The sequence below is a fragment of the Symphalangus syndactylus genome, chromosome 15 (assembly GCF_028878055.3).
Source record: "Symphalangus syndactylus isolate Jambi chromosome 15, NHGRI_mSymSyn1-v2.1_pri, whole genome shotgun sequence".
Taxonomy (NCBI): domain Eukaryota; kingdom Metazoa; phylum Chordata; class Mammalia; order Primates; family Hylobatidae; genus Symphalangus; species Symphalangus syndactylus.
Window position 1 is genome coordinate 97059587 of NC_072437.2, and position 16927 is coordinate 97076513.

Consider the following 16927-nt stretch of genomic DNA (forward strand, 5'->3'; position numbering starts at 1 on the left):
AAACCAAACCAAAACAAAAAACTTCAAGGAACAGAAATAACTGATAAAATCTACAAAATACATTCTTCAAGAATATTTAAGAATTACAAAAGAAATTGAAACCATAAAATGAACACAACTCTGTGAATAATGCCTTAAAAAACAGAACACCTGGGAGTGACATTAACAAGGTAGCACAGAATAGGAGTTTTCAGCACTTACCTTTCAAAGAAACATCAATTTGAACTACCATCCATGCATGAAGATACCTTCACAAGAGCTAAGGAACCCAGGTGAAAGATTATGGCACCTGGGTGGAACACAGAAATAAGAAAAGACACATTGAAGAGGGAAGGAAAGACAGTTTCATATTACCCATATCATTCACCCATGACCCAAGCCTGTGCAGTATGCATAGAGGGAGATACCCTCTGTGCAGGGGAAGGAGAGTGAAGTGAGCACCCAACTTGCCACAGACCAGAGGACTAGACCAGCCCCAATGAACTTTAGAGCCAGCCCAGCCCCTGCAGCTCCACGCCCACTCCAACACCAGGCCAGCCGCACAGCACCCCCAGTCCCCCAAGCACCCAGACTCCATACAAGCCTACCTCAGCTCCAGGACACCTTCCACATATGGAGACTCCAGAACTGCCCCAGAACCAGGACCATGTCTTATGGACCAAGGTATCAGGCCCAAATCCCCACTGATCAGTCACCAAGACAGCCTACCCAAGGACTCCAGCAGTAAACCTGCTCATCGGCCTCACCAGCTGTTCCAGCCTGAATCCCTGGACAGGCTGATTTGTAAACAGCTTTTCATGCTGAAGTCAGTTGCAAAGACTGCAAGAGATGCCCACTTCCTCAAATGCACAGATACCAACATAAATCCACAATGATCACAAATAATCAGGGGAACTTGACACCAAGAAAGGGACAAAATAAAGCACTAAGTAACTGACCCTAAAGAATTCTTGATCTAGAAACTATGTGACAAATATTTCAAAATAATCATCTTAAAGAAGTCAGTCAGTGATACAAGAACACAGACAACTAAATGAAATCAGGAAAACAATATATGAACAAAATGAGAAGTTCACCAAAGATATAGAAGCGATAAAAAGTCAAACATAAATTCTGGGGCTGAAGAATACAATGACTGAACTAAAAAAATTCCATAGAGAGCTTCAGTGGCAGAACTTGATCAAATAGAAGAAAGAGTCAGTGAGCTCGAAAAGAGATTGTGGGAAATTATTCAGTTAGAGGAAAAAATGTTTAAAAAAAGAATGAAAAATGCTTATGAGACTTATGAGACAGCATCAACTGAACCAATGTATGCACTATAGGAGTTTGAGAAAGAACAGAGAAAGCAAAATAAACAGAAAGCATATTGCCGGGCGCAGTGGCTCACACTTGTAATCCCAGCACTTTGGGAGGCCGAGGCAGGCGGATCACAAGGTCAGGAGATCGAGACCACGGTGAAACCCCGTCTCTACTAAAAATACAAAAAATTAGCCGGGCATGGTGGCGGGCGCCTGTAGTCCCAGCTACTCGGACAGGCTGAAGCAGAAGAATGGCGTGAACCCGGGAGGCGGAGCTTGCAGTGAGCTGAGACTGCGCCACTGCACTCCAGCCTGGGTGACAGAGCGAGACTCTGTCTCAAAAAAAAAAAAAAAAAAAAAAAAACAGAAAGCATATTTACAGAAATAATGTCAGAACACTTCCCAAATCTGGATACATAAATGAACATTCAGTTCCTTGAAGCCCGAAGAACCCCAAATAATTAAACATAAAGAGATTTTCACCAAAACATATTATAATCACATTCTCAAAAGTAAAACATGAAGTGAGAATTTTGAAAGCAGCTAGAGAAAAGCTATTCATCACATATATGCATACTTCCATAAGACTATCAGTTGATTTCTCACAAAACCTTTGCAGACCAGGGGAGGGTGGGTTGATATAATAAAAGTACTAAAAGACAGAAACTGCCAACCAAGAATACTATACCCAGCAAAGCTGCCTAGAAATGAAGGAGAGATAAAGATTCCCGACAAATAAAAGCTGAGGAAGTTCATCACCACAAGACCTGCCTTACAAGAAATGCTAAAAGGAGTCCTTCTAGTTGAAACAAAAGAATACTAACTAAAACATTAAAATATATCAAAGTATAAAATGCACTGTAAAGGTAAGAATATAGTCAAATTCAGAATACTCTAATATTGTAATAGTGGTGTTTAAAGGACTTTCAACTTCAGTGTAAGAATTAAAAGATGAAAATATTAAAAATAACCATAGCTACAATAAAGCATTAATGAATATATGCAGTGTAAAATATATAAATTATGACATCATTAAAATAACATGTGAGGAGATGAGAAGTGAAAGTGTAATGCTTTTGTATGCAGTTGAAGTTGTTCCCAGCTTAAAATAGACTACTGTAACTATAAAATGTTTTTATGGGATCCCCATGGTAATCCCACACCAAACAAAACCAAACAAAAACTATAGCAGATATACAAAAGATAAAGAAAAAAGAATCAAAGCATAACACTCCAAAATAAAGTCATATAACAAATGTAGATAGCAAGAATGGAAGAAAGGAATTACAAAACAATCAGAAAAAAATGAATAAAATGTCAATAGAAAGTCTTTACCTATCAATAATTACTTTAAATGTAAATAGATTGAATTCTTCAATCAAAAGACATAGAACAGCTGAATGGATTCTTTTAATCCAACTATATGCTACCTACAAGAGACCCATTTTAACTTTAAGAACAAACATAGGTTGAAAGGGAAGGAATGAAAAAGTATATTCCATGCAAATAGTAAACAACAGAGAGCAGGGGTGGCTATACTTAAGTGAGCCAAAACAGATTTTAACTCAAATACTGTCATAAGAGATAAAGAGGACATTATATAATAGTAAAGAGGTCAATTCATCGAGAGGCTATAACAATTATAAATATATATGCACTCAAAGTCAGAGCACCTAAACACACAAAGCAAATATTAACAGAGCTGAGGGAAAAACAAACAGTAATATAATAATAGCAGAGACTTCAATACTTCATTTTCAACAATAGATAGATCAGAGAGAAAATAAAAAAGAAACAGCAGACTTGAAGGAAACTATGTGAGGTACTGTATATGTTAATTAGCTTGACTGTGGTAATCATTTCACAATAAATATGCACAAAACATTATGTTATAAACCTGAAAGATATTTAATTTTTTATTTGTCAATCATAGCTCAATAAAGCTGGGAAAAAAAGAACTTCTTGAATAAAAAACATATTTATTAAAAGTAATGATTCAATGGATACTTTACAAAGCAGATTATATACAGCTGAAGAGAACATTATTAAAGTAGACATGAGGAAACCATACAGAATAGAGACAGAAAGATAAAGTAAGAAGCTTTCTTTCTAAAGAAAGCAAAGTTTCTTGACATGATAAAAGGGTTATTTTTAGGACAATGTAATTAATGGGAAGTGTTACAACAATTTCTTCACAAGTCAAGAATAAGCCAAGAAGGTCTGCTATTCAAAGTTGTGCTGGATGTCTTAGGCCATACAATAAGCAAGAGAAAAAAATACATAAAGATTTAAAAATAAGTAAAAGAAAGAAATAAGACTCTTAGTATTCATTGACTATGCAATTGATTCAATAGAAAAATTTGAGAAAGTCTATAAACTATTAGTATTAAAAAGAAAGTTCAGTATGTTTGCTAGGCATAAAAATCAATAAGTAAAATCAAATCAAACTTTTAGAAAATGTGATTAATAAAAGAACTATTTATAATAGCAGCAAATCATAAGATATCCAGGAAGAAATTACAAATCGCAATGATATTCAAGACCTTATGATAGAAATTGAAACTTTAGCCAAGGGTGCTAGCTCATACCTGTAATCCCAACACTTTGGGAGGGTGAGATGAGAATATTTATTGAGTTCAGGAATTTGAGATCAGCCTGGGAAAAATGGTGAGACCCCAAATCTACAAAAAAAAAATGGAAATGTGTTGAAAAAAATAAAAGATGTAATTCCAATCAAAATCCCAACTGGAAACTGTATAGAATTTTCAAAAGCTGACTCTCACTTATATGGAAGACCAAGAAGTCAAGAATGGCAGATATAATTGTGAAGAAATATCAAGGGGAAATCATTTCATTAGGCATTAAGACCTACTATGCAGACTGGGCGCAGTGGCTCACGCCTGTAATCCCAGCATTTTGGGAGGCTGAGGCAGGGGATCACCTGAGGTCAGGAGTTCAAGACCAGTCTGGCCAACATGGTAAAAATACAAAAATTAGCCGGTCTCTACAAAAACACAAAAATTAGCCAGGTGTGGTGGTGGGTGCCTGTAATCCCAGCTACTCAGGAGGCTGAGTCAGGAGAATCACTTGAACCCAGGAGGCGTAGGTTGCAGTGAGCAGAGATTATGACACTGCACTCCAGCCTGGGAGACAGAGCAAGACTCCATCTTAAAAAAAAAAAAAGCCTACTGTGCAAATGCTAAAACTATGTGGTAATGATGAAAGAACTGATGAATAATCAATCCATTGGGTCAGAATAGCATACATAAAAACAGATCTACATAGAGGATCTTGGTATATAACAGAAAGCCTAAAAATCAGTAGAAAAGGTAATGGCTGAGTAGGTACTACAAAATCTACCATTTGCAGATTGAATCTAATTTTTTAAACTCAAAATCTTCAGAAAAATAGAACAGAACACAGACTCTCCATAAAATCACAGTCACAATGTTTAGAATACAATCTCAAATTATTCTACATGCAAAGAACAAGAAAAGTGTGACTCATTCTCAAGAGAAAATAAAAATCAAAAGAACTCAGCCTTAAAGTGACTCAGATGCTGGAATTAGCAGACAATAATTTTAAAGAAGCTATTATAACTATGCTTGACATAAAAGAAAATATGTTGGTAATGAATGAAAAGATAGGGAACTCTATCAGAGAAACAGAAACTATAGGAAAAGAACCAAGTGGATATTGTAAAGCTAAAAAATGCAATGTATTCCTTTCCTGTGGTTGCTGCAACAATTATCACAAACTGGTTAGCTTAAAACAATAGAATTTATTATCTCATAGTTTTGGAGGCCAGAAGTCTGAAATCAAAGTGTCAGCAAGGCCACACTTCCTCTGGAGATCTAGAAGAGAGTCCTTTCATTGTGTTTTCTAGCTTTTGATGATGATTGACATTTCTTGTCTATGGCTCCATCACTACAATCTTTGCCACTGTGCTCACAATGCCTTTTCCTCTTCTGTCTGGCAAATCGCCATTGTGTGTCTCTTACAAAATTGCTTATCATTGAATTAAAAGCCCGCCCAGATTATCCAGGGTGATCTCTTCATCTCAAGATCTTTAACTTAGTTACATCTGAAATGACTGGGTTTTTTTTTTCCAAAATAAGGTAACATTCACATGTTCTAGAGATTTATGTAGATACCTTCTGGAAGACTACTTTTCACCCTTATAACATACAATCTCCGAAATAAGAAAGAAAAAAGAATGTGCTGGATGAACGTACAGTAGCATGGAGAGTCAGCAAACTCGAGGAAAGAGCAATAGAAATTATTCAATATGAAGAAAAGGTAGAAAAAAAGAATGAAAAGAGCCTCAGGAGCCTATAGGTCAATATCAAAAGAGCTAACATATGTGTAACTGAAGTGTTAGAAGCAGAGGGAGAGAAGATGAAGGGAAAAAGTCCTTGTAGAAACAATGGTCAAAATTTTCCCAAAGTCTGTGAAAGACATGCACTGACAGATTCAAGAAGCTCTGCAAACCCCAGCAGAATTAATAAACCTAGGCAAGATTTCTGCATTTCGCATGAAGTTCTGCAATATTAATTCTAAGTAGATTCTGTGGGAATTGACTGAGAACATATATGAGGAAACTTTCCAGGTTGATGGTTCAACATTCAGATCTTGATAAAGGTTTGAATTACAAAAGGGCATGCCTTTACCGAAACTCAGCAAACATACACTTAAGATTTTTACATTTTACTGCTTGTAAATTTTACCTGAAAATTAAAAAATGTAAATAATATTGAACTATAGTTAACATATGCATGCTATAGTATTTAAGAGAAAGTATATCATGCACGCACTTTAATTTTAAATACATGAAAAATAAGGGAAATTGGTAAATGGATAGAAGGATGGACTGATGAATAGATATTTGATAAAGCAAGTATAGCAAATGTTAATGACAGAATCCAGGTGGTGTAGATAAAAGAGTTCACCAGAAAATTACTTTAACTTTGCTGTATGTTTGATATTTTTCACATTAGGATATTGGAGGAAAAATCAATGGGAAAATGAAGGACTGCTTTATATGTAGTTCTGAGTCCATGGATTATCCATACAGAAAAAAGATTAAACAAAATTCTGATTTTGTGGGATACATTAAAATAATTCCAGATGGTTTTAAAAAACCAAATGTGGCTAGGCACGGTGGCTCACACCTGTAATCCCAACACTTTGGGAGACCGAGGCAGGTGGATCATGAGGTCAGGAGTTCAAGACCAGCCTGGCCAACATGGTGAAACCCCATCTCTACCAAAGATACAAAAAATTAGCCAGGCATGGTGGCACACACCTGTAATCCCAGCTACTCAGGAGGCTGAGGCAGGAGAATTGCTTGAACCCAGGAGGTGAAGGTTGCAGTGAGCTGAGATCGTGCAATTGCACTCCAGCCTGGGCAACAGGGCAGGACTCTGTCTCAAAAAAAAATATATATATATATATATATTTTTCCTGTGGTTGCTGTAACAATTGTCACAAACTGGTTAGCTTAAAACAATAGAATTTATTATCTCATAGCTTTGGAGGCCAGAAGTCTGATATATATATATATATATATATATATATATATATATATATATATAAAATGCCACACTGTAATAGCACAAAAGTGGTGAGGTGGTGCATGCGTGCAGTCCCAGCTACTCCGGAGGTGGAGGCAGGAGAATGCTTGAACCGGGAGGCGGAGATTGCAATAGGCCAAGATCATGCCACTGCACTCCAGCCTGGCAACAGAGCGAGACTCCATCTCAGAAAAAAAGTGGAAATAACTGTCTTGCAGTAGGAATATGGATTAATAAACTATGGTTTGTTCAATCAATTTTCATAGAACAGTTAAAATGATTTTATGTATCAAAATAGATAAATGTCAAGACATAATATTGATTAAAAATAAAGTTACAAAAGATTGTGTACAATATATCATCTATTTAAAAATTTAAAATACACAAAATGATATATCCCGTATATATCCAATACATGGTAATGATATACACTCATGCATCACTTAAAGCCTGGAATACATTCAGAGAAATGTGTTGTTAGGCAATTTCATGAGCGTGCAAATATCACAGAGTCTATTTCCAAACTTCGATGGGATAACCGATTACATATCTAGGATATATGGCACAGTCTATTGCTCATAGGCTACAAACCTGTACAGAATATTACTGTACTACACATTCTAGGCAATTGTAATGCAATAGTATTTGTGTATCTAAACATATCTAAACATAGAAAAGATATGGCTAAAACATGGCATTATAATCCTATGGAACCACTGTCAAATACTGGTCTGTCATTGACAAAAAACTTCGTTATGTGGTGCATGACTGTACTCCTATTTCAAGAAAGGACTTACCTCTTGTAAAAGAGAAAAAAATATTTTTTAAATCTTGTGTCTTTAACAATTGTTCTTTTAAAAAGGAGACCTTGTGTAAATAGGACATGATGTAAATATGTCCCTTTTTCAAAAAAAGAGACCTTCTGTAAATATGACATATGTAAATATGATTTATCGGTTTAATTTTGTCAGTACATACATTGTTATCGATTATATTAGTTCATAATATTTTATGTGATCATGTCATCTTTTAAAATTAAAATGTAAATGACTCAAGCCCTCACCTTACATATAGCATATAATGTACGAAGTCTTTTCAGTATTTCTTTGGAATTTCAGGGGATTTACAATTGGCTAAATGAGTTCCTGTTCTGTGAGCATCTTTCTTTCTCCCCTGATCCCTGGCTCTGGGCTTCTGCCAGCCTTAACTGCCTCAGTCTTCTCTCAATATGTTCCTTCCACCAACACATCAGCATAGCAGAGGGAGTCTTAGAGGAGGGGTGCATTGTTCCTCAAACCCCATTATCATTATGAACACGGAGCTACCGTTTATGGTAGATTTGTACTGATAGTTGAGACTAATGAAGGATTACAGCTTAATACTTAAATAAAATATTCTAAAAGCTCATTCAGCCATTTCCAGCTCTGTGTTAGGCCTACATTGTTTCCATCTTCCTGGGCTTTTCTCTTAGGCACAGGTGCACCCCCACACACAAACATACACACATTCTACTTACTCTGACTGCCAGTCTCCTACCTCCAAATCCTGTTAGTCCTTCTGCAGAATAGTTTTGTTCTTCACCCTTGCCTCAAACTAAGTTTTAGGTCTACCTTTGCATATCCAAAATATGAATTCTTTGCTAAACAAAGGGCCTTCTATTCAAGGTCATTATTGTTTAACTGCACAAAACAAAAGGAAAAGCTTTAAAATTACAGGCTTTCCTTTAGCATGATCACATTTTTTTAAAAGACAGCTTATCCCTACAAGTCTTTCTGAAAATAGAGGGAAAACAGTATGAAAATTCACTCTACCTCTCTCCAGAATACATCTGCAAGAGTGGTGAGTCTCTTCCAGTCTCCTCATCCACAATTTACCAAACCTTGCTTCATAAACACAATATACACATGTTAAAAGCTCTGAAATCTTGGTCCATTTAGCAAAGGGCAAAGAATTCCATATATTTTAGTTGATACTGAAGAAATATGTGTATTATTACCCGTATTAAAATGAATGTCCATAATGATGATGCTTTAAATGTTTATGGCATTCTACAGTTTACAAGGAACTTTTACATAAAACAACCTGAAAAGAAATATGTAGGGTCCCATGAATAATTTTTAGTAAAACTAAAGCCAGAGTCCAGTTCTCTTGACTTCCAACATAGTGTCTTTTCAACCCATCATGTTGTCTCTAGCCCCACGATGCCAAGAAAAGGTTAGATTCGTGTCAGAGTATTATCGAAAGGATAAAGCAAAAGGAAATGTAGAAGGTGTTAGAAAAATAGATCATTTAAAAGTTTAAGGCTGGTAGATGAGTGTCTAGGACAGTCCCTAACACAAAATAGGTGCTCAATAATTATTTGTTGAATTAATACATAAAATGTCACTTCTGAGCTGTTTAAAATTACAATCTAGTTACCCAGAATGATTCAAGGGTTTTAAATGGCTGTGACGGTGCTACACGGGATAGAGAAGATGCCTTTATGTGCATAGATGTATCCATAAATTTCCCATAGCCATCATTCTCTTCCTTGCCATCTAATTGTACACAAAACCACATTAGAAAGTGTAAATTATAAACAGTTAATCAAACATATCCAACAATATAAAAACTCTACCTAGAGAAAGACACTGAGATTCAGATAAGATTGTTTTACAAATTTGTGATGTACCATATAGAGGACTTTTGGGTAATCTGCAGTGAAACTAGACTTTCATAAAAGAAAGAGTATGTCTGATATTCTTCTTCCTGGTGCTATAAACAGGGTTAATAAGAAGGGAAGTCAAATCCTTGACTGTGACTGATATGAGGGAGTAAAATCTGCTCCGAGAATGGGACATATCAGAGGGCAGAATTCTGGTCTAGGCTTAGAAACGGCTTCCAGGTGGCTGAGCAAATGGCAGTCTTTTATTTGGCAGAATTTGCTTCAGGGAGTAAGAGAAGAGAGGAGATTTGAAGAAAAAGAGTGAAGATTATTTTCTAAATCACTGATAAAAAGTATTATAATTAAAGCACACTGGAAATTTATAACACTAACCGAAGTATCAGCAATCCCTATCTAGCAAAAATACCAGAGTGTCATTAAATTACCAGCAAAGAACACACAGGAGAAGAGAGAGATCTGCATTTTCACCAAACCACAGCAATCCTGGAGAGGGCTCGATAGCAGGTTAAGGCATTCTAGGTCACAGGATGACATAGGAGGTCAGTACAAGATACAGGTCATAAAGACCTTGCTGTTAAAACAGGTTGCAGTAAAGAGGCCAGGCAAAACCCACCAAAAACAAGATGGTGACAAGAGGGACCTCTAGTCATCCTCACTGCTACACTCCCACCGGCACCATGACAGTTTACAGATGCCATGCCAATGTCAGGAAGTTACCCCAAATGGTCTAAAAAGGGAAGGCATGAATAATCCACCTCTTGTTTAGCATATCATCAAGAGATAAACATAAAGATGGGCAACCAGCAGTCCTCGGCGCTGCTCTGTCTATGCACTAGCCATTCTTTTTATTCATTTACTTTCTGAATAAACTTGCTTTCACTTTACTCTACGGACTCGCCCTGAATTCTTTCTTGCAGGAGATCTAAGAATGCTCCCTTGAGGTCTGGATCGGGACCCCTTTCCTGTAACACCTGCTCTGGAGAAGTTTGGGGTGAAGGAGACAGTCTCACTAAAGGGAGCAAAACACAATGCAAAGAGCATAATAAAAGGATCAAGAGTCAGAAGGTATAGGCCATTTTCAGAAGTCTTGATTAGCACTTCCCAAAATGTTTAGGAAGATGGAGGCAGGGACTGGAGTGATACTGCCACCAGTTAGGAAATGCCTGGAACTACCTGAAAGTGGAATAAACAAAAAAAGATCCTCCCCTAAAGGCTTTCAGAAAGAGCATAGCTCTGCCAACAACATAATGTTAGATTTCTAGCCTCCACAACTTTGAGAGAATAAATTTCTCACCCTGGTTTGTGGAGTAGAGGCAAAATAAAGATACTGGGTCAAAGAAGACCAAGTTAGAACGAGGAAATTAGGTGGCCTTGCTACTCAAAATGTGGCCAGAGGACTAAGAGCATCAAATTGATACAAGTGCAGGAGGATCTTGGGCCCAACCCCCAGACCCATCAAAGCAGAGCCTACATTTTCACAAGATCCCCAACTGATGGACAGGCCCACTAGGACTGAGAATTAGTGCTCTAGGGACACTGATGATGGAATCAGGCCTTATGCTCTTGGTAGGCCTTATGCTTATGTTGAGCATAATGCCTTCTATTCTGACTCTTCTTTAACACCTGTTAAGAAAGAGGCTTAGCCTCTTTTCTTTTGGAATGTAGATAAGCAATGCTGAGACTACAATGGTGAGATCTGCAGAATGTAAACTAGTTTTCTGTTTTTACATGGCCATTATCAGCAAGCATTCTCAGAAGCTTCTTACTGACCTTAAGATGACTACAGACTCTTTTTTTTTTTTTTTTGGAAGCTAAGCAAAATGAGTCACAACCTCACCTCCTCTTTGTTCTTTGTGGTGGCTACAGAGATGTGCCACCCACCGCATGGCCCTTCAATAAAGTACTAGTCCCAGCTGCCCTCCTAAAGGGGCAGCTGGCTTTCAGTGATGAAGTGGGCCCAGCCACTTTGGCCCAGTGCAGTCCAGTGCATGGCAGCTCTGATGGGTCATCTCCACTCCAGATCTTTCCATGGCGCTGGCCTAGGCTGCTGCTCCTGCATTCCAGCTCACTTCTCCCTCTGCCTACTCAGCTCCTGTCCTCTCCCTTCCATGAGTGTTGATCCCAAGAGCGCTCCACAATACTCCCTGAACACTAAATTCTGTCTCTGAGTCTGCTTTCTGAAGATTCCTAGGACATACCATAAAGAAAACGTAAGTTTGCCATGGCTTTGGGCACAAGTGGAATATAAATCTTACACTGGGCATTGAAAGATCTAGTTCAAGTCTCAGATCAGCCACAGAGAGGCAGTGTGGTCTTGAACAAGCATCTTGTTGTTTATGAATCTCAAATATCTGTAAGACAAGAACAATTCCTCCCCATCTATCTCACAGAGCTGTTGTCATGAGGACTTCAGATGAGATAATATGTGTCTGGGGAAAGCACTCTATAGAGTGCAAGACATTAAATATTTTATTACTAGTCAGTAGATTCTAGAGTTTGTTTTGTATTTTGTTGTTGTTGTTTCTTTGCCTGCTTCTTAAATCCATTCTTCTCAGCATTAAACCATTCAGATCACTCTAGCAAAATACTTCTCTGGGTTAGTCTCATATTTGGCTGAGAATGTGAGTCCTAAAGGCTCATAAGGAGTTGTCAAAAATCAAAAAGACCTACCTATCTTTGTCTTCCTCTTTTTCTGGAAGAGAAATAGTCTCAGACTAGTGTAATAATTCACTTACTAGTAAATTTCTATGAGAGAAAAATTAAGAGATATAATAAGAGCCTCTACACCTACAGTAACCTTCAGAGACCTTTGAGCTCCTCATTTAAATTTACTTAAAAAAAAAAAAAAAACATTCCTGGCCGGGCGCGGTGGCTCACGCCTGTAATCCCAGCACTTTGGGAGGCCGAGACAGGCGGATCACGAGGTCAGGAGATTGAAACCATCCTGGCTAACACGGTAAAACCCCATCTCTACTAAAAGTACAAAAAATTAGCCAGGCATGGTGGCAGGCGCCTATAGTCCCAGCTAGTGGGGAGGCTGAGGCAGGAGAATGGCGTGAACCCTGGAGGCGGAGCTTGCAGTGAACCGACATTGTGCCACTGCACTCCAGCTTGGGCGACAGAGTGAGACTCTATCTGAAAAAAAACAAAATAAAATAAAAACAGATTCTTTTCTGCCTGATTTTCTGAGGGCAAAAAAAAAAAAAAAAAAAAAGAATTAAAAAATACATTATTAATCAAAATCACAACTAAATTTCAGTTGTCCTTCAACAATTCTTTGAGTTCAGAAACAGGCAGCTCTTCTCTTTCCCTCTCTGGTCATCTCTCTTCTCTGTTTTCCTTAGGATCTTGCAATTTTTTTTTAAGGTTTTCTCCCTTTGAAGTTCTTGGCCTCCAAAATTCTTTATCCTGAAGCCATCCTCACAGGATTAACAAAAATTCTGGAAAGACATATAATTAACCATTGATTAAGCTGCACTTTGGCCCACTTCCTTGTAATTGAAAGTCAGGTAGCACTAGATACTGATCATTTGCATTCCCATTTTTCTGATGGATAGGCTTTCTGACTTTAGAATCTGTTTAAGAATTAATTTGTATGCCCATTGTTCTTATAGATAGGATCTCTGACATTAGAATCATAAGGCTTTCGTTTAGGAGTTGCTTAAGAGGTTTTTTTCCAAATCCCCAATTCCAGTGACCCTCCACATAGGAACTGAATCTGCATGATAATGCAGTTTCTTCATCTCCCTGTCCCATGACGTCACCGTGCACTCTTCAATGAATCAATGATCTCCAAATTTCAGCCCACCCCTAAACCCTTAAAAACCTTTGCCCTAAACTCCTCACAGAGATATGGATTTGAGGTTTTAAGTGACCCTAAGATTAACCCTCTTTCTCCGCTGCAACTTGGTGTCTTGGAGTACTGACTTGCCATGAACATCAGGCAATGGACCTATTATGGTTGAAATTCTACCTTGGTCCTGCTTGATCCAGTATCATTATTTTGCCTTCACCACCCAACCCAGGATGTATACTTCTTTCCCACCCATACCGCACCCCAATAGTTGATGGATTCTCCTGCTATCAGTATTTAAAGGCTAATTTAGCTAATTCAGAGGTCAACTGGTATTACAGAAAGAAGCTGGGTGGAGACAGGCTGCTTTCAGATAATATATAACATGTGCATGTTAATAATAACCTCCTAAAGGCAAATAGTCTGTGGGAACCATTTCTCCATCAGTGTAATGGTGGAGATTTTGGACTTGACAGTTGAGGGGGCCCAGACGCCAGCTGGTTGTGGGAGCAGAGATAACTGCTAGAAAGGCCACTTTCACCCTGAGGAGGTCCCTCCCCAGCCCTAATCATTTGAAATGGACGTCTTCACCTGCTAGTTTCCTTCCTGCCAAGTTCTGGGAATGTTGATGCTATCTTGCCAAAAGCCTTTCAGGTCTCCTTAATTCTCATTGGTCTAGTCATATACTTGGCTTTAGAACAAAGAGGATTTCAGTGCCTGTCAATGATGATCTCCTGTGATCTAGCAGTTCTGAAAGATGAACTTGCCAAAATGAGAAAATTAAAAGAGAAGTGCCCTATGTAGGAGAAAAATTATGCATTAAAGTGCTAAGTACCACCCAAGAGATAAGTAGTAAGCATAAGTACTCAAAGACACTTACAGTATCTTAACTTTCACATTGAAAAAAAAAAAATTGTGCAGCTTCTAAACTCCCTCAGTTTTGCATTTTCCGAGGTAGAAGATGTGTGAAAAGAGTGATATTGCCTATGGTGTTTGGAAGCTGACTGGCAGTGACATTAGGCAGCAGTCTCCTGTGAGAAGCACAGCTCCCACTCAGACAGGGTGAAGAATGGCAGAGTAAGGCTCCAGGAAGTGAGGCAGGACATATGGAGATGCTATAAAGGTTAAGTGGGAAAGCACCACTGAGAAGTTCAAATACTACTACAAGCAACACAGGCTTACCAGCTCATTTATTGGGTGTGTTGGCATGTGCACACTGAGAGCTCCCAGGGCTCCTGCAGCATAAAAATCAGTATAGGCAAGAATCCCCTTCCTTCCTCTTTTTTTGTTCTTATAAATTGGAAAATATAAGGCCCATATCATTCTGTTGTTCCCAAAAAGTCCTAACTATCCAAAATGATCAAAAGCAAAGAGTCATTCACTCATTCAGTGAAATGAATAGAGAAGAAAATGAAAGGATGGGGATTGGGGAGACAGATTTAACCAATTTTCACATATTCCAGAATGATCTTTATGCCTGCCCCTCATGTAGATGTAATATGTGAACACGGCTGAAAGAGATACTTTTATCTCCCATTAACATATGCATGGAGCTCTGCTTCACATGATTAATGTACATGTATATGTCTGAAATCAGTCAAATGAATTATAATGAAACTTCGTTCCCAAAGGGCTTGTTCATTGAGTTATTATTATTTTTTTTATTATACTTTAGGGTTTTAGGGTACATGTGCACAATGTGCAGGTTTGTTACATATGTATCCATGTGCCATGTTGATTTCCTGCACCCATTAACTCGTCATTTAGCATTAGGTGTATCTCCTAATGCTGTCCCTCCCCCCTCCCCCCACCCCACAACAGTCCCCGGAGCGTGATGTTCCCCTTCCTGTGTCCATGAGTTCTCATTGTTCAATTCCCACCTATGAGTGAGAACATGAGGTGTTTGGTTTTTTGTCCTTGCGATAGTCTACTGAGAATGATGTTTTCCAGTTTCATCCATGTCCCTACAAAGGACACGAACTCATCATTTTTTATGGCTGCATAGTATTCCATGGTGTATATGTGCCACATTTTCTTAATCCAGTCTATCGTTGTTGGACATTTGGGTTGGTTCCAACTCTTTGCTATTGTGAATAGTGCCGCAATAAACATACGTGTGCATGTGTCTTTATAGCAGCATGATTTATAGTCCTTTGGGTATATACCCAGTAATGGGATGGCTGGGTCAAATGGTATTTCTAGTTCTAGATCCCTGAGGAATCGCCACACTGACTTCCACAATGGTTGAACTAGTTTACAGTCCCACCAACAGTGTAAAAGGGTTCCTATTTCTCCACATCCTCTCCAGCACCTATTGTTTCCTGATTTTTTAACGATGGCCATTCTAACTGGTGTGAGATGGTATCTCACTGTGGTTTTGATTTGCATTTCTCTGATGGCCAGTGATGAGGAGCATTTCTTCACGTGTTTTTTGGCTGCATAAATGTCTTCTTTTGAGAAGTGTCTGTTCATGTCCTCTGCCCACTTTTTGATGGGGTTGTTTGTTTTTTTCTTGTACACCAATAACAGACAAACAGAGAGCCAAATCATGAGTGAACTCCCATTCACAATTGCTTCAAAGAGAATAAAATACCTAGGAATCCAACTTACAAGGGATGTGAAGGACCTCTTCAAGGAGAACTACAAACCACTGCTCAATGAAATAAAAGAGGATACAAACAAATGGAAGAACATTCCATGCTCATGGGTTGGAAGAATCAATATCGTGAAAATGGCCATACTGCCCAAGGTAATTTATAGATTCAATGCCATCCCCATCAAGCTACCAATGACTTTCTTCACAGAATTGGAAAAAACTACTTTAAAGTTCATATGGAACCAAAAAAGAGCCCGCATCGCCAAGTCAATCCTAAGCCAAAAGAACAAAGCTGGAGGCATCACGCTACCTGACTTTAAACTATACTACAAGGCTACAGTAACCAAAACAGCATGGTACTGGTACCACAACAGAGACATAGATCAATGGAACAGAACAGAGCCCTCAGAAATGATGCCGCATAGCTACAACTATCTGATCTTTGACAAACCTGACAAAAACAAGAAATGGGGAAAGGATTCCCTATTTAATAAACGGTGCTGGGAAAACTGGCTAGCCATATGTAGAAAGCTGCAACTGGATCCCTTCCTTACACCTTATACAAAAATTAATTCAAGATGGATGAAAGACTTATATGTTAGACCTAAAACCATTAAAATCCTACAAGAAAACCTAGGCAATACCATTCAGGACATAGGCGTGGGCAAGGACTTCATGTCTAAAACACCAAAAGCAATGGCAACAAAAGCCAAAATCGACAAATGGGATCTCATTAAACTAAAGAGCTTCTGCACAGCAAAAGAAACTATCATCAGAGTGAACAGGCAACCTACACAATGGGAGAAAATTTTTGCAACCTACTCATCTGACAAAGGGCTAATATCCAGAATCTACAATGAACTCATTGAGTTATTAATGTATAAAGAAAACAATGTTAAAATGCAAGCCTTAGGAAAATAAAAACAATAGCTTGAGTTTTTGCAAGATCGGCACGCTATTCACTTTTGCTCAGTACTGGTTTCTCAAAATTAATAATCATCA

The 16927-nt window shown here is 38.2% G+C and overlaps 1 long non-coding RNA gene across 2 annotated transcripts in view; it reads right to left on the reverse strand.

Annotated features, from left to right (window-relative positions):
• Positions 1-207: 207 nt before the first annotated feature.
• Positions 208-16927, reverse strand: part of LOC129463604 (uncharacterized) — a 33468-nt gene continuing 16748 nt past the window's right edge. The window contains exon 4 of one of the 2 annotated variants that reach the window (XR_008651237.2): positions 208-289. This is a non-coding gene — a long non-coding RNA (uncharacterized lncRNA). Of the gene's footprint in view, positions 290-12753; positions 12977-16927 lie in introns of those variants that run through there. The other variant, XR_008651236.2, reaches the window with a different exon arrangement.